Raw genomic sequence first — 19359 nt, forward strand, 5'->3', positions numbered from 1 at the left:
TGATCTTTCCCTACAAGATTAGAAGAATGCTTTTCTATTTCAAATAACATCTTATGTTGTAACTTTTTCACTTCATTGTACAAATATTGCAATAATTATCACTATATAAATTAAAAATTAAATGGTTGTGTGGTACTTCACTAGGAGAAACTTAGTGTATGCTAGCCCAGAATTTTTGCAAAAGCTGTTTTGTTGGCTTTTTATCAGGTACTTGGCTAGGGCAGTATTTATCTTTAGTATTCAATTTATATGAAGTGGATGTGTAGCAAGCTTCAATGAAATCATTAAAAATTAAAGGCATCTTTCCTTTATTTAAAGGAAGTATGGCTTATATTGTGATCATTACTGAATAACACACTTCTGAAAATAGGGCCATTCTGTGTATCTAAAGCCAAGCATTTCTCCTTCCTTGTAATAAAGGTGTTTTTCAGTTGTCACAAGAATGATGAAACTTCACCTTGAGTAAGTACTTTATATTTTGCTAATACCTTAAATATTACTTTCAAATAACTATCAGAATAACCAGATGTAGTTTAATTGTACTGTTCTTTTTCCTCCCACAGTCACTTTTTTATTTTAGGTATCTTGTTAAATTATCATTGTCACAAGTTTATCCTTTCACAATATGAAAAAAACACAGCATATAAGATGACTGTAAACCTGATACTTCAAGGGCTAGAGGATGAAGTGTAAATGAAGAAGAAAGTAGAATGTGAGAGTATGGAGTAATAAAGATTTGATTAGCAATCATGTTTTTACATAAAATGTTTAATTAGAAGTAGCCCATTTTCCTGTTCCTGTTGGCCATTTTGAGGACAGTGATATATTGCTTTTTTGCAGTGAGCCATGCCACCAAATAGAAGGTGTTATGTTTTCATTAAGTGCAGACACTTCAGCATTATTATCTCTCACCTCAGTCTACACAGCAGTACAAAACATGTCCAAATGTCATAATTTAATAGGCCAATGATATATACAGTAATTTTAAAACTGTGGGATATTCTCTCAGATGCTTTGTTTTGTTTCTTTTTAAATTGATGATAAAAGCACTAGATTGCAAATCAAACAATCACTCAAACAGCTTCACCCCTTATGTTCTGTTTGCTTGGATACCTTGTTTGCCAAATACAGAATTTCATCACTTGTATAGAAGTTGTTCTTCCAAGTGACAACCTGTTTATTTTTATGGTTTATTAATTAATGTGAGTATATTGCATAATTTTTATTTTACAGGGTACATCAACCTGCATTACCTTTCCAAAGACTCTCACCACTTATTATTGTCATGACATAACAGAAAATTTTCTTTTGTTATTGAATAGAGATATTTGATGATTCTTCACTGATAGAATTCTAGTCAAATAGCCTACCACAAGGTACCTGTTGTTGCTTGTCAATTTATTCTCTAACGTGATCGTCATACCAGAATCTTATGTAGTGATAAACAGTTACGTTAAAGTCAGTTTCTAAGGTAAACACATCCTGAGAAGCAGCAATAAGTGAGTAACAGGAAGATGCCAGAAAGCATGGAGAATATGGAAATAATTAACACCTTGGACACTGGAGGAATGAAAATTTTTACTGCAGTTGACAGTATTTTATTCTATATAGTTCCCAATGGCTAAGAATTTTTCTCTAAAATTATTTTACACGACGAAGTTGTATCTCTTTAGTGCTTGAAAAGGCTGTAAGAATGAAACTTCCTTCACAAAAGAGCTTGTACATCATGTGATTATAGGATGGAAGAATTTTTAATAAAATGCACTAAAAATAGTGCAGCACCATTTTGGCTATTCTTCTAGAGTCTGAGCCCCATGTCTTGATTGGTGAGACGGGCCTTACTAGCAAGGCAAGCCAACAGGGCATGAGATGCAGAGAAAAGCCTGCAATCTTTGTAGGCTTATTAGCTTGTCCTGTGCTAAATTAATGCTGTTGGAGGTGGTGCTGCCACCAAAACAATTGCCAAGAAGTAAGGAGAGAACAGATATTCAGGACAAGAAAGGAGCAGACGCAATGACATTCAGCAGCAGGGATCACGAGGAGTGGGGACTGCAGCAGAAAAAAAGGGTTCTGGTACAGACTCTTGGCTGAAATAGACTGGGTTGTATTAATGGTCACCACTTAGTGATTTCTGTCTTGTAGGGCTGATTGCATTTGCCCAAGCAGGGATTCAGTAGTTAAGATGTTTCAACCCAAGGCACAAGTTCTGTCATCCTTCCAAGAAGGATCTACTTTTTTACTACCCCTGTTCTGCACTAATAGAAGGAATTGTAAAGGAAGAGGAATTCCTATGGAGTAGAAGATGTGCATTTCACACTTGAGAGAAGTTTATTGCAACATTGTCTAGGCTAATAAGATGAGAAAGATGGTTTCTTAGACTCACATCGTGAGAGAAAACCTATGCAGTTTTCACTGGTGTGTGTGACCATGTTTGCTGTTTAGAGGTAGAGGAGAAGTATAGTTTCTGGTGGTGGGATGCTGAATTTTGTGTGAATTTTACAGGTGCTGCTCAGCCTGTGAACTGCCAGCACTGGCAGCCTAATGATCAAAAGCAAAATTTCTTGTTGAAAAGGGTCTTGCCTAAACTATGAAAGCAAGTTCTGAATTGGTTTATTCTCTCTCCAAATCCTATAGAAAGTTAGTGAAATTAATCAAGGGCAAATCAATATTTTCAAAAAGTTAGCACTAAGAAAAAGTAGGCGTTTGCTCTGATGACTCTTATTAACTGATTTTTCTACCACTTGTAACCATTTTGAGGATGAATATTCAGTTGTGGCTGTGATGGCTACGTAGTTGCAGACATCAGTCCACACTACTTCAGTCAGAACCAAAGGCAAGGTCCCAAGAGAAAATGGGCTCAGCATTTTTGTCAAGTTTCTTGCTGAGTGTCCATTGATACAGATAAACAACCATTAGTCATAAGATACACTGGAAATAATTTCTCAGGAAATATGTTATTGGTATGGTCTGAATTATTCTGCAATAACGATCTTAAAAATAGTAGAGGTACTGTTTATTTGGTAATTTACTTAGAACCTGAAGAATACTATGGCTCATTTATACAAGGAGCCTACAGCTAAATATCTCTGCAGTATACACTTCTTTACAGATGTTTCAGATGAGATCTTTTCTCTAGAAAGCTTATTTTCTAATAAATCAGAAATGAAATAAGAATATTATGTAGGGAGAGCAGCAGGGGATCAGCAAATGAATTAATGGAAAAACACATTCTGAAACCCATTTTTAAGTTTTCTTGAAAGACAGAGGGTTTCACAACCAGTAGGAATATGATTCAACTTATTAGAGAACATGTTAGAACAGTTGAAGTCAAGCCTGTAAAAAAATGTCTGATGGTAAATAAGAATAAATGTATTTTCAGAATTTGTAGTTTATGGAATAAATGGCTGGAGTTGTCCGAAGGCATGCAAGAAGAAAAAGGAGCTATGTGAGAAAGAGACAAATAAGCAATATTGAATAACAGGTGTGATGATGCAGAGTAGGAGATCAATATGTGGAAAGAAAGGAGACACTGAGTCTGTCATAGTTTGTGATTAACATTTGGGATATAGTGACAGAAAAGAGGTGATTTGAGAAATGGAATATTTCAGGTGACAGAGTAAACAGTAGTAGAAAAATTAGAGCTGTCCAGGGGCTATTCATGCTGAATGATCATAAAGATACTGGTTGAAAGCAAAGGAGAAGTCATCCTGAAGGGAGTGTGTCCAAGTCCAGAGAGTAGAAAGGCTTGAAGACAGAATTCTGAAATACATTAGTCCGGCCAGTGCAAGTCTTATTTTTCAACTGGGAGGAGGTTTGTCATCCAGACATTCTCCAGCTGGGGTTACTTAGGATTCAGATCTTCTCTAAAGTCAGCCTTAATGAATATTTCCCCACACAAACTACTTAAGCCTATATAAAAGTTAAGATGGCTGAATTCTATCAATTAGCTCTTTTCTGGTATTTACAGTAAGGAATAATGACAGAAGCACTTCTAGAATAGTTTAAATAGGTAGCTGTTTTAAATCTGGATTTTTAAAATTGACAGAGATCACATGTTATCTCTCAGAAAATCTACTTATATCCAAAAGATGCTAATTTCCATATTCTGAAATGAAGGCTGAAAATATTTATCTACTTTTTCCCTCAGTGTGCTGCCTTCCACCCCCACCAATGTCCCCATAAAATCAGCTTGGTGATTTATTATGGCTGCTCCTGACATGAAACAGGTAACAGAGTAGTAAGAGATTGATTCACAGTGAGGAGGTATAGTCACTTACAGTAATTGGACTATGAATTTTAATTCAGTCTTGAAATTGTGTTTTGTTGCAGTCACAAGAATCTCTGTGTTTTGCAGACATGACTCCTTTTTTCTATAATAAGAGGTCCCCCAATACTGAATATGCATCTTTAATTCAGCAGTTATGTTCATAACAAACTGATGGGATTGAACTGTAACTAAGAAGTCAGGATTTTCTTGATTGGGGGGCTAACAGAAGCTCATCATGTTTCAGTATTCTGTTTATAGAAACATGAATTGCATTTAGGACAAGGCAAGGGCCTTTAGTATTTCACTGCAAGCTGTTCTGGTGTGTGCAAAGGTACATTTTCAAACTGATGACTGATGGGTTGGCCCCTGAGGCCTTTTGGCTGGGGAGAAGCATAATTCTCATAATTCTCTTTTATCAGCACCACAAAAGTTAAATCAACATGGTAATGATCTTATCATTAACATCAAATTTCTGAAATTCTTGCACTATAAATAACCACATATTCAGGCCTATTTATTAAAGCTACCAATTTTGTGTGATAAGGTCATCCTTAATTTCTGTTTGTTTAATGAACAGTAGTGGACTCCACCCCTTTTTAAACCTTTAAACTCCACTGGTTTAAACAGGGAGAAGGAGAGGGGACTGTACAGCCATGTGGAGCAAAGATTCATGTAGACAATAAATTCTGTTGCTGGCTCCTGTAATAGTAAGCTGTGCAGTCAAAAGAGCACCAGGGCCTATGATGTGGTCTGTCTGATCAGGTAAAGAAGGTAGGGGCTCTCTCCTGTAAAACACCAGGGGTTTTAGACCCATATTCTGAAACCTGCAGAAGTCACAGACTTATATTTGACTGACTGAAAGGCATGTTTGCACTTGACTGAATAAATAGTTCGGCTATAGATTTAATCCATCCTTAGCAAACAACTGCTTGTCCTCTTACCATATCTGGACTAGTAAACCCTTTGGCTTAGCCTGAAAGCTCCCAATTATATTCCTGGCCAGTTGTCTGCCTGAAGAAACCTGTTAGATTTACCATGTGTAAGCCTGAAGGTGCTAACACATCTTAAAACTCTCAGCTGGAAGTAAATATCTGGTTTGTATTTGGAATGCAATAAAATGTATTTTTTAGGAGACTGAAGGCCAAAAACATTGAGGCTGAAACTGTATCTGTAAGGTGAAACTGAAGAGGCACTGAATTAAAGATTAAAGCCTAACCCTCTATAAAGGGGAAAGTATTGGAAATAATTAGAAGTTAAATCTTGTCTGCAGTTGGTAGGACTCTGGGTGCTAAAGCCAGTTTTCCTGAGCTTGGCTTAATTGTGCTATTCCTCTGTAAATGGCTGTGCATTTGTCCTGACAGCCTTTGGGATCTCATTTGGAGAGTGTGACTTCTCAAAGTTCACTGTCATCAGTAGGGCTCTGGATAGTACCTGAGATCCTACTTTCACCCCTTCTTTGAGGTACAGTCACAGTGCTGTACAGTTCAAAATTCTTATTACTTAGTAAATGTGTACATCATTAAGTGGTGATCATTTATCCAGTTTATGATTTGGCTGCCAGAGTAGGTGGCACACAGGGGCACTTCAGGCACAGCTGGGAGTGGGGGCCTCACGAGGCTCTGAGAATGGCACGTACGGGCACAGGGGCGACATGGTTCCAGCCGTTAGGGACACCATGAACTCTGAAGGCCAGGAAAATGCCCTGGGAGAGTTAACGGTTCTTCTCAGGAGACTTACGTGACTCACTAGCAATATTTATCATAATCTTGATAGATTATAGCAACCTACACCTGCAAGTACTTGCTTTTACAGTCACAATGTTTGCTGTCTGCTATTACCCTTCCTTATCCATTGGTTTGAACTTGTACCCTTAATGTTCTTTTAAGGTAGGTTCCTTGGTTTTTTGGTCTCTCTAAGGTTCATGCATGTTGGAATAACTGTGATTATTGAAATGGTTTATAGTGTAAAGCACTGTATTTGGGAGATAAATGGAGTTATTCTATTTATTTTTATTACATTTTGGTTGTATTTTTATTATGGGATGGACTCAGATCTAATTTGGCTCCAGGATCAAAAATAGGAAATTACTCTAAAATGAAAAGATAGTCACACAGATTCGGTCGAGACTGAGAGTTCTAAGGGTTATCTGCCTTCTTCTGATGTTTTATTCCCTAGATATCATTATTTAGTGTTTCTGATACATGCTGTGGCTTTATATCTGTCTATAAACTGCTGCACAGATTATTTGCAACCCAGTAAAAAAAAGCAGGACAATGGATTATATCTCTCTGACAAAAATGTGAGTCTTTGTTAGCTTTATAGCTGGATGTCTGCTGGATATATATATATCAAGTGTACTCAACACTGGAAACCTTTCCATCTAATATAATATTTCTGGTGAGATGGCAGGTTGCTTGTGGTGTGTGTGTAGCCATATATATATATACACACATACCTTCCACAAACAGGTTTGCTGTAATATAAAAGAAAGAGGAAAATATTCCTGTGAAGATCACTCAAATGGTGTGGTTGTCTCTAGCAGTGTTAAGTAGAAACTAGTAAAGAGCAAGCAGAGAAACAAACTGTCGTGTTTTAACCCCAGCCGGCAGCTAAGCACCACACAACAACTCACTCACTCCCCCCACCCCAGTGGGATGGGGGAGAGAATTGGAAGGGTGAAAGTCAGAAAACTCATGGGTTGAGATAAGAACAGTTTAATAATTGAAGTAAAATGAAATAGAATAGTAGTAGTAGTAATAATAATATAATAATACAATAATAATATACAAAGCAAGTGATACATGATACAACTGCTCACCACCTGCCGACTGATGTCCAGCCCGTTCCCGAGCAGCAATCGCTGCCCCTTGGCCAAGTCCCCCAGTTTATATACTGAGCATGACGTCACACGGTATGGAATAGCCCTGTGGCCAGTCTGGGTCAGCTGTCCTGGCTGTGCCCCCTCCCAGCTTCTTGTGCACCGGGCGGAGCATGGGAAGCTAAAAAGTCCTTCACTGGTGTAAGCACTACTTAGCAACAACTAAAACATCAGTGTGTTATCAACATTATTCTCATACTAAATCCAAAACACAGCACTATACCAGCTACTAGGAAGAAAAAATCAACTCTATGCCAGCTGAAACCAGGACACAAACCAAGTCATTTCCATTTGAGTGAAATTGTTCTGAGTGTTCTCAATTTTCATTTTGTCAACATTTTGTAGAGTGTATGTATGTATGACATACCAGTAGCAGCTAAGTATGAGTACATAGCACCAACCAATATGATGTAGAGTTACCCAAACAAGTTCTATAGTGAGGGTAGACAAGTAGCATATTCCAAGTTGCATATAACACATTTTTGTGGTGAAAGCATGGCTTTTTTTGCTCAGCTGATGTGTTTCTGTGATGCTGTTTTGGTTTTTTGGCTTAGTCAAAGGCTGTCCATCAATCTTTAAATTCTTTCCACTGGGTCCAGGTGGAGCACCACACTTGCTTTCAATCCCCAGTCCAGGGTGAAATAAATGTCAACATTTCTGTTGATTTAAGTGGTGCCAGGATTTCACCCACACAATCTAAACTTAACATGCTTGCTATTTTTTTTTTTTTCTCAGCAAGGAGGTCCTTGCAATTTCCAAAGGGCAATGAAAACAGCATGCTTCATTCTTTTTAGGTTTTGGTGTATAATTAATTCATAGGAGTGAATATTGAAACAATTGTAAAGGTCCTGCCAAAATGTCATTTCTTTATGAGAAAAGTAATGAAGTATATCAAAAAATAACTTCCAAATCAATATGCAAGAAGTTGATCAATAATATGCATTTTAAGAAGGTAGCAGAACACATTCAGGATTTGAATAAATGAACTAAAGAAAGTTCTTTTGCAACAGGGCTTCTAGAGTAATTTGCTAACTTCCTACCATGGGTGATTTCAACATAGATTTCAATTGAGCTTGGACTATTGAAGCAAATAGCTCATTCTTGAAGATCTTTTGTTGTTTTTAACACATTGAATTAGCTCATTACTGCTGAATATGTAGTGGAAAATAGCATCTGTTTACACTGCAGTAATATAAAAATTACTTACCAGTAACAGAATAAGGAGCAATTTGCAAAAGCTAATCATATTTGTACACTTGTCTGCAAAAAGTAAATTGTTAATACATACCCAAGGGAAAAAGCACTTACTGGTTTATGCAATTTAATAGTAGCATTAAGCATAATATATTAAAGAAAATTTTTTTAGGATTCAGTTTTAGAAATCATAAGGATACGAACATAAAAAGCATACCTGTCCCATATTGCTGCTTCACCTGTACTTAGTGATGGTTGAACTCCAGAAAGCATCCTGAAGCTCATTGTGCCCAAATCAGGGTCAAACTAGTCCATACACCCCAAAGGTACAACACCAGCTTAGAAACCTACTAGGAGATTTCCTTAGTGAGAGTTCTGTCTTCATTTAGCTAGAAGTTTTCAGTGGAATGTCATCCATCACATAAATTTGGGGTGCTGCAAAGGATACTGAAGCATACTGAGAATTATCACAGCAGTGAGACACTGTGGGTGTAAACTTGAGAGCTTTTCACAATTTCAGTTCATCATTGAAGGTGAAGTTAAAGATTCTTATTTTCATTTTATTAAGAGAGGATGCAGAAATCTCTAAAACTTTTTACAGAAACCAGTGTTCCAGAAGTAATTTTGTGGGGACCAGCATAGACATGTTAGCTTTTCCTTAGCCCTGCTTGATCTCATTGTGCTGTATTTGCATGTCCCATGTGCAGACTTTTTCAGGAGATCCTTTTTACCACGATTGCTATGTGCAAACTTGCCGTGTTTCTCCCCTGACATTTTCTTTTTCTTCAGAAGCCTAGAGAGGAATGTTTTGTTTTGAACTCACATCTCAATACAAAACTTTAAAAGGGGCTTCAGTCTGTTGTTTAAAACAGTATACTTTTATACATCTGCTTGTGGAAATGACAACTGTTAAATGAATTATTTTTAAAGGACAAAAGGAAGAGGAATCTTGAATATTCTTCATTATTCACTGAGATATTTTAATACCTCATTAGTTCTGATAGTATAATCTCTTCTTGGTTAATGATGTCATCAAGTGTTCATGGCTAAAATTTTATAAAAAGGAAACAAAAAGTCTTTGTTTCACACAAGTGTTGTGTGAATTAAGTCAGAGTTTCTTCAGGTGTTAAGGTCATGCCTGCAAGGTTAAATTAACCTTCTCTTATTAAACTACAGTGTTTCTTAATCACTTCAGGAGCATTCTAACATTTGGTGGACATGGATGGAAAACTGTTAAATGTTACTGACTTAATTGTACTAATTTACATGTATCAGATCTCTGTAAATCTTAATTCTGAGATGTGAGAAGTTTGGGATTCTTTTCCTTTCATTTGAGTTACGGTTACCATAGATTGATGGTAAACAACACTGAGCAATAACAAAAGGAAGAACAGCATAAAACCAAGAAAGAGTAATATATAAGTATAAATATGTTAATAAATATTGTGAATAGTTATGAAGGGATTTGCCTGCTCCAAAGAGTTTGGAGTCTCAGCATTAAATTTCAGTACCATTTGGAAATTTCACTCTTTCAATAATCTCTGCCCAAACAAATCTAAAACCTGAAATGATGTCTTAGGTTTTAAAATTAGAAAGGGCTGTTATACCTGACTAGTTTGACCTTTTTTATATTATACACCATACAATTTCATATAGCTGTTCCAGTTTTGAACCTGATAACCTGTGCTTGGCTAAAGGAGATCAGAAACGTAAAAGCCAATGTGACTGAAGCTGAAATGTAGACCATCCCTTAAGCACTGATCCTATAACACTTCAGCATTTAAGATGTCCTGTTGATTTCAGAGGGGCTGCTCTTATCCAGTAAGGTTTGTAGAATTGCAACCAGTTTCTTGTAGCTTCAGTAAACATTTGGGTTTGGTCAATGGAAAAAATAGATTTTCAGATTTCAGCGTGATGCAAGGTAGAGGGAACGAAGGTTTGTAGGAAGGAGACAAAATATAACTGCAGTGTAAACAGTAAGCAATGTCAGAACATTCACATTAAGTTTTGTGTTTTGCTTTGTATCCCTAATCATGGCTTCTTGCGTAGAACCTAACAGATAGCTTAAAGGAGTGAAAGATGCTCACCTGTTGGCTTTGTAATGGAAGATATTTTTGCCTGTTCTGTATTGATGATAGTACAACAACCTACTTGTGTTAGTAAATAAACCCCATTTTTCAGTCTGCACAACTTTCGGAAAAACTTAATCTATCCACATATATATATTACTTTAAGGACAAACGATTTTGTGACTAACTTGCATCACTATTAGGTCTGTGTGCACTATGTATGTCTAAAGGAGGTTATTCAAAGTACTAAGGCTCTAACCCTGCAATAGTTGGTAGAACTTGTGTGCTGACAAACCTTGTAGGCATACACAGCATCTCATGGACTTCACTGAGGCTCTGAATGTGTTCACAGAGTCGCCCCAGAATGATTGAAAGCAAGGTGAAAGGAACAAAATTATGTAAAGGAATAAATATAACTGTATCGTAGACTTGACTGATCTTCAAGTTTTCCTATGCCTCACAAACCTTTGTTCCTTCTGGATATTTTGATTGTTTTTCTCAAAATATTTTCTTCTTGGCTAATTGTTTAGATAAAACCAGCTTTTAATGCAAATTTGCTTCCATGGTATGCCACTAGTTTTTATCACCATGTAGGCATTTATTTTCTATTAATATTAATTCCTTATACAAAACATAATTCACTTTTTTCTTAAGTAGGAAATAGCATTTATTCATTTTACTTTGTTTCTTTCTCTCTCTTTTTCATGTAATGTATATTTCTTCCCAAAGAGAGAAGTCCTGTAGATAAACCTACAGTAAGACTTTTTAAGCAAACCACTGGGATAGGACTCTTTTGGAGGTACAAAATTTGTCTAAATGAGCCAGGAACTAGTGGGCTGAGAGTTCTTTTATTCCTAGAAAACACATTGCCTCTCCATGGATGTTTCTACACCTGGAAGGCTTGGATTCCTCTTGGAATATGAGGAGAATGAAAGAATCTGTAAACTCTTCCATCTTAGTCCTAGCCTTAAATTATCAATCTTTGTGCAGCTGTGAAAACTTTTCACAGTGGAAAAGTTCACATAATATTTTACATATACTTACAGCCTTCTACAAGAAGGCTGGAGATTTAGCCTGGGAAGCACCTAACTACTGCCAAGTCCACATAAAACAGAGCTGGAATCAGGAAATTTATGTTTCTTATTTGTGGGTTTTGAATTTCTGCTTATGGGTAGGAGCTAACCTAAAGGACACAGGAAAGATTTACATTAAAATAACTATTGAAATATAAATTGAAAATCCAAAATGAAAAATTTGTGTAACGGTATATTTGAGTATAAGAATCAGAAAGTTGAACAAACATTTTTCTGAAGAGGAACTTGAAATTTGGAAACCTTCTAATAACTATAGTATTAAAAGCAATAATTCCAATAAAATTATTAAGACTGTGCTTAAGAGCACAGTGAAAATATCTCCATGTACTCTCTTTTGTGGTTTTGTACATACAAATTGTATTAACTTGTCTGTAATTTCAAAGTTCAAATGGTACTGAATTAATAGGAATTTAAATATGCACTTTTTAAGCTTTTCCTGTTTTCTGTAAAATTTCTTGTACTATCTTTGTGTCTAGCTTGCCACTATTCTTCCATGATGCTTTGATTCAGTCAAAAAATCTGAAACTCAGAACTCAATGAGATTGATGTTATGAATGTCAACAGACAAATATGGTTTCCTTGGCAACAGAAATCAGGTGAAAAAACTCAGATGAGCTACACTAAACCCACCCACTCAACTTTCTTTAGTTATCAGTTCACAAGCTGGATATAGAGGGAATCAAGTGTTTGTGCTCAGTCAGTGTAAAGTTTCTAAATGAACAGAGGCTCTGGGCAGGTAAGTATGTGTACACTCTTGACTCCCATTAGCTGTTGTGAACTGTGACAAACTGAGATTCAAAAAGGTGTTGGCTACATATCCACCACTGTTATTTTTCAGATGACATCAGAAAAGACTCAAAAAACTTTTCTACACTATTCAGAAAATTACTGTCTTTAAAGCAGTTATTTTAAATTCAACACCATCTGTTGTTTTTAAGTAAACATTGTGTATAACCTGAACATTGAATTACATTTACATTATTAAACTCATTATTAAGTAAATCACAACCATATTGTGTCATGGTGAGCTTGTTTTCTTTGTTGTTTCATAGATAGATTGTATATCAGGTTCCACTTTTAGGGTTGCCATTACTGACGTATTATTTAAAAGGTGTTAATTAACACAATGAATAAAAGATGTGTGGGTGTGTCTACTGCTACTAGAGGGAAGCTGGAGTACATTTCTACAAAATTATAATGGCATTTATCGTTTGCTCAATTTCTCAGTTCCAAATATGTCAGTTCCAAATTCAAAACTGGAAGCATATATGTTATATTTACTAAGCTAAATAAATACATGGTTTATTTTATCATATGAGTAGCACATAGCAGTGTGTATAGATTAACCTTCTGTCTCATTCTAAGATTAATCTGAGATGAATCACTTTGTTAATGTGAATGAAAAAAATCAAACAAGTTTAATATTCTCTTGACACTCTGACTACAATAAGATTTACCATAGGGAAAATAAATGACGTTGCCAATTAATACAGTAAAGATGAGATTAAATGTGAAAGTTAATTTCATTGATTATACCAGTTTTCAAAAGAGCATGTTTCATCTCCCCATCCAAAGAGCTCCCCAAAAAGCAACCATTATTACTATGGAAGTCAGTATGTAAAAACTTCCAGAGACCAGAACTTGATAACCTTGTCAAAATGAGTTTAAAATTGATCTGTCTTAACAATAAAAAGGATAAAATAGATGGTAAAGGAAATAGTCTGGTTATTGAATTTCAACATGCAATGAACTTTTGTTGTGCTGCATGAAGTACTGGTGTCCTTAAAAGAAAAATGCTGGGTATGGGAAGAGAATGATTACTTAAGCTATCTTCCCTTCAGCATATATATTTTGATGCTGTGTACGTCTACTTGGAATGCAGTGTGAAGTGTGTTATATCTAGGCAGTTTCTTGTATCTTACTTCGATAGTTTCAGGTAATGCCACACTCAACGGCAGCCTACAGTACAAGCAGATGCATGATCATAAAGATACTGTGTTACGGGGCAGGTGATATTAAGTAGAAAATTTTGACCTTCTGCATCTGACCAAGATAAAATAGCTTTTCCTTTCCATAATGAAAATATTCAATTTTACTCTAGGATGGATGATGTTACCATAAGAATGGGGTCAATGCCAATCTCTCACAAGGTGATGCAGACTCTTGCCAGGTGCAGTCTCTCACCATTATATAAATGGCTCTGGAAGGAGCCCAAGCACAGGGAGTGGGATGGAGCAGCTTTGTTAATGCAAAGGAGCTAGCAAGCTCAGAAACCACCCGTTCACTCTGATCCTCGAGCCTCAGGCTACCTTCATGAGTGTATTGAATAAATGCTTTATGAAGAAGAGGGAAGAGAAAGTTTTTCTTTCCATGGAAAGAGAAAATTAAATACCTGGGAATTAACATGCTGGGACGTTTATTTTATTCTGCCATAATAATGGAGAAAGGTTTTATTTTCTACAGAAAGGTCCTTTTTAGTACTTGGTCTGTTATTGTATATTTGGCCCTAGGGAAAGGGGTAAATTGATCAGTCATAGTTTAGGGGGCAAAAGCCTTCTCTCCGAGCATATCTGAACAAAGTCATATTACACACGTCCTTGGCATTTTATACCACAGTTATATCTGAGTCCATAATGTAATTAGATCTCTGGCTCTGTATTACAGACTGGTGGTGATGATAGAGTGCACAAAAAATTGAAATGACACAATCCAGAAGATAAAGGTAAGCTTAGCAGAAGGAAGAAATGATGACAGGCAACATTTATCTGCACTATAATTGACTGCAGATTGAGTTTGTATATATCAGGCAGAAATCAGGATACTCTTCTTGTTCAATATGAAACATGACATTGTGTTGACATCACCTTTAAAAATTACATTATATGTCTTCACTTAATCTCCTGCTCTGCAAAGGCTTGCACAGGTACTTAGCTTGTTTGTCTCTTGTGCTGTGAGTCTGTGAAGCTCTGCTGAAGTCCATGGAGTTCCTCTGTTTTCTACAAAGCATAGGACTTGTGAGTAGTCCTGAATTTCTTGCACGTACTCACTGGGCAAACAAAACAGTAGGCCTTGTAAGAAATTATTTTTGAAAATTTAAAATAACCTCAAATAAAAGCTTACTGACTAAATACGGTAAATACATCTCAGTTTAAAAGACTGTACAATCCTCTTCTTGTTTTATCAGGTGTGGCTCACGGTAAAAGCCTTGCCCTAGACAGAACCAACTGTTGGCATCTCAAGGCTGTTAGACTTTCTCTCTGTAAACTACTTCTGTTTGCTTACTGGAGAAGTTCCATAGAGATCACCTCAGGTTATGTAAATAGCACATACCTGGTAGTATACGGATGTCTCAGCTGCATACTGCAACCTTCCCTGAGCTCAGTGCTGTCATCACTGACTGGCCTGGCTGGTAAATCAGTCTGGACTGGCAACTTTGGAGCCGTTAGAAAAAAGTATGATACTTGTTCCCAAAATAAAAAGGTCTTTTGATTTTTATCACTTTCTTGTGTGCTTAGAACAGATGTAAAATTATATTAAAAGTACTTATTGACAGCCCAACTTTAAGAAAATATTCTGTACTCAGAGATTAAGACAATGTGTAGCATAGGCATCTCATAAACAACTTCCCTGACTTCACCACAGAACAGAATCGCTCTTGGCTTATACAGTTGTATGTTATTGCTTTCCATGTGTGCCCAGGTCACTGACAGTATTAGTTTGAACCAGGAAACTCATTTTTTGTTTTTAGAGCTTTTTACTCTGGAGGATCCTGACATCAGTTGCTGATGTATTAGGAAAAATTGCTACTATTGTACTGGGAATAACAGCAGAGGTGATGGTAGCATCCAGTAGCTGGTAAAAACAAAGACATGACATGAGCTACTGAAATCTGAGATAGACAAAAAGGAATTTTCAGCACTCTCAGCCCTTGTTTGGGGCTTTCTAAGGGTGCAGACAGACTGCAGCCTTGCTACTAATTGGCCAGATGACAACATGGAGCAGAGCACTCTCCACAATGGACATCTTTCAAAACAAGTTGTGAAATGAGAAAGGCGTAATACAAGATAATTGGATTGAATTTTTGCGAGGAAGAATCAGTGGAACATATTCACTACACTTTTTAAACAGTTCTTTTCTTTGAGCTGGCTTTTATTATGAAGGTATTGCCTAGAAGAAATGACTGAACCAGGAAAATAATCTGTAAGAAGACTGGTAATATGAGAAGAACCAGGAGGGATATGAAAAGAACGGAAGATGCAGTGCTGCTAAGTTGAAAACTCTGAGAATAAGAGGAGACCCTTTTTTTTGTCTCAATGCATAAAATTAAGGACAATGTTTTTGTTGGACCAATGCCTAAAGAACATAAGTGAAAAGACATATGATTCACTGAAGTACATTAGTCAGGCAGACAAACTTATTTTGAATACTTCCATGTAGATATGATGACTGTAATTGTAAGAGAATACTGTCTGGATTGTTTAAAATATTTCATCTTTCTCATCATATTTTACACATTGCAATTTGCTTGGTAATGTGATGTCCTTATGGTAATTGTGGTACAGTATTGCACTTAAGCAAAGAAAATACAACTGAGTTTTGAAACTATGGCTGTTACTTCTAACTGCTCACACCTGCATATAGAATTTTTTATTCTTTTATGGTATGTGTATGTCTGTGTGTTTACTATATATATATATATACACAACAAATGTTTATATAGACAAATATATTTTTTATATTCTAACAATTTGGGAAGGTTACAAAATGTAAGGCTTAGAAAAGTCCCTAATAATTCACGATAAATACATGGAGACAGAGGAAATTATTTGTTTTGCAAAAGAGATGATTAAACTGACTTGTACTGCTCAACTAGGCAGGACTTCATTACAAAAACCCTTGAAAAGTGATTTGATATTTAGACATCTTGCCATGTCCTTGAAGTAATTCTCACAGACCAAAGTTTGTCTTGATGTAATTTGCAGGATCAGAGCCCTCAGAATTTAGTTAAGGATCCTTGAGTTTTCAACTTCAGATATGAAGTAATCTACCTTTTACTTTCTTGTTAGACATCTTTTTTCAAGAATGGATATAGTTTCTTAAAGTTCACGGTAATATTGCACCACCAATATCTGACATATTTCTCATGCTTCATCACTGACTGGGTCACATGTTAACCGACAGTGACTTGTCTTCACAGTGCTAGGGGTAATTGTGTGTATCAAACATGGAAACTATGATGTGAGAAGCAAACTTGGAAACTATGATGAAAGAAGAAAGTAAGCTCTTTCTTCAGATGTTCTAATGTGTTCTTTTGTAATCATAAAAAGAAACAGAATTTAATATTAGAGGATTTTTAGCATAGCTGATTGACTATGATTACAAAGTGTTCCCTAGTAATAGGGATTTTTTCCTTTAGGATTGTCCTAAATCTCTTTCATTTGAGAGAACATCTGATTTTAGATCAAACAGTCGTTTCTCAAAGGGGACTGGCTTCCATCAAGATAAGCAGTTATAAAAGTCAGTACCCCTTTACAAAACATGAAAAGGGAAATCCTCCCTTGATTCCCATCAGCTTCTGTAGATGTAGGGTTTCACCTCTGCTCATAACTCATCTGAGCACAGCTTCTAGCACAACTTGGTAAGGTAATATATAAACATGTATATATTATCTTCTTGGGTTTTGCAACTGTTGAACTCTGAAGTATACCAGGAGACCCCTTCTCACCTTTCTGAAGGGGTACAGTCTCTTCACTCAGTTAAGCATCATGGTTGGCACCAAAAAGTAGGACTAACTTGTCTTTCACTCTTCTGCTCTCTCTCAATATTTCTTAATTCTTCATGAAAGCTGGGAATACTTGCACGTTATGATCTATCTTATTTTTGTATTTAACCTACAAGTAAATACCATTTAAGTAATGAGTTTTATAAGCTACAAATAAATGCCAATTAAGCAGTGAGGATTATTTTAGTTCTCTTACGGCTACAGGAAATGATTCAGTGAGGTACCATATTTTATGTTGCTGTGCTGAAAAAGATATTTATGGATATTTTTCCATTTCCTCCATCTTACTCTTGCAAGGAAAGATATTGAATTTTTTTTTTAGGGTTCCAGTTCAGTTGTAAAGTTCAGCATAAGCTAATTTGGAGCTGGTTAAATGCTTAGGAGCAATCTGTCTGCTCTCACATAGAAGTGCCATTAATGTGCCAGCTACAGTTATATTGAAACAAGCTCAGATGGCTTCATGTCCCCACAGAGGATGGAGATTTAAACTTTGAAATAAAAAAGGCATAAAGATCTTCTTTAAGCAGAGGCTGGGTAAACTGGCAGCGTTCTGTGGGAAGTGAGTAATGGACAACTCTGCTTAGCAGCCATTGTACTTGTAAATTTGAGCAATGTGTTTCTACTTTGGAGCAATTACATTCATATATTTCAGAACACTGAAAAGGTCACCAGTTTCTATGTAGGGCCTCATTGTATATTCCTTATGGATCCAACACTCTGCTTGAGTTCAGGCTTGTGGAGCTGTAGCTATGAGAATTTGGAGGGAAGAGAACTATGGATGCAGGAGACATAAACCTGGGGTGCTCTGCCAACAATTCTGTGAATTAAGTTGAGCTGTGTATGAAACTAATACCAACATTCATAATTCAGTATTAAGGACTATGTTCTGTCTACCTTTCTGATAGTTGAAGAATGACACTATTAGTTAAGGAAAACAAGTGCAGTCAGAATCTGGATCTGACTGATAATTAAATTTGACTAGAAACTGTAAAAATAGTTGACATGATAGCAACATGAGGATGTACTGTATAATGTCATTTTTAATACACCATCGTAACTTGACACTGGTCCTTCAATTTAACAATAATTAACATTTCTTGACTGTTTGTATTTGGCTTACAGTGTGTCTCAATGTTATGTGTTGGGAATTGTAAAAGGTGCATGATTGTGCTGTTTCTGTTCAAGTTGTTTCTAATTAATAACTTCACTGTCCAGTGTTCTTTCAATAAGGGTACCTAATACAATATTTACATTATTTTAGGTATAGAGAAACTGGCTTTTCAACCAAACTGAATGATGCATCTCAATATACAACAAGAGCATATGGATGTGTGTATATCTATGCATGTATACACATACACATCTATGTGTTTATTGGTTTAGACAAGGTCTCTCACTTCTTTCCTACTCACCTTGAGCTTCTCAAATCTCAGGCATCTGGAAGGAATCATGACTTTTTATGAAAGCTGAAAGTCATAAATCTCGAGATTAATTAATATACACTCTTACTGTGATATTCACTAGAACTTCCTCTCTCCCCAAAATTCAGAACATTAAATAACATTAAATAAAGGTCTAAAGACTAACAGATGCCAGATAATGCAGGATTCTTCTACCTGCATAAGTGGCTTAGTGAGCTGAGTGACTGTGTCATTTTATCCCTTTGATCCTTTGAGTTTGTAGCCACTAAATTACATATGTGTTTTTTTCTTCTTCTGATTCTACAGTAGAAAGCATTTACCTTCCTTTTATATTTTAAGTATCTGCTATTGTCTAATGCCAGAAACGAAATACTGACCTTTGTGGGTCCTTGGGCTGACCCAGCATAGTTGCTTTTCATTTGTTCAGTTCTGTAGTAGCTAAATTTTGGTTATTTTTCTAGAGTCTTAATAATTTCTTTTTCAAGTAAGAAAGGAGTTGCGTTCAATAAAGTTTGAAGTTCAGCAATAAAAATATAAGGAATTTTTTGGGTTGTTATCTTACTAACTGGAAGACTATATTTCTTATAAGAGTTTAAATAATTAGAGAAGAAATAAACTCTGAATACTCATACTAATTCTAGTGGGTTTTGTATA

General features: G+C 36.0%; 1 protein-coding gene across 11 annotated transcripts in view; it reads left to right on the forward strand.

Moving 5' to 3' along the window:
* Positions 1-19359, forward strand: part of ZNF385D (zinc finger protein 385D) — a 439008-nt gene that overhangs the window by 353635 nt on the left and 66014 nt on the right. The window lies entirely within an intron of this gene.

This window comes from Nipponia nippon, unplaced genomic scaffold, assembly GCF_047370975.1.
Source record: "Nipponia nippon isolate SJK-2023a ecotype South Korea unplaced genomic scaffold, ASM4737097v1 scaffold_1, whole genome shotgun sequence".
In the NCBI taxonomy this organism is placed as follows: domain Eukaryota; kingdom Metazoa; phylum Chordata; class Aves; order Pelecaniformes; family Threskiornithidae; genus Nipponia; species Nipponia nippon.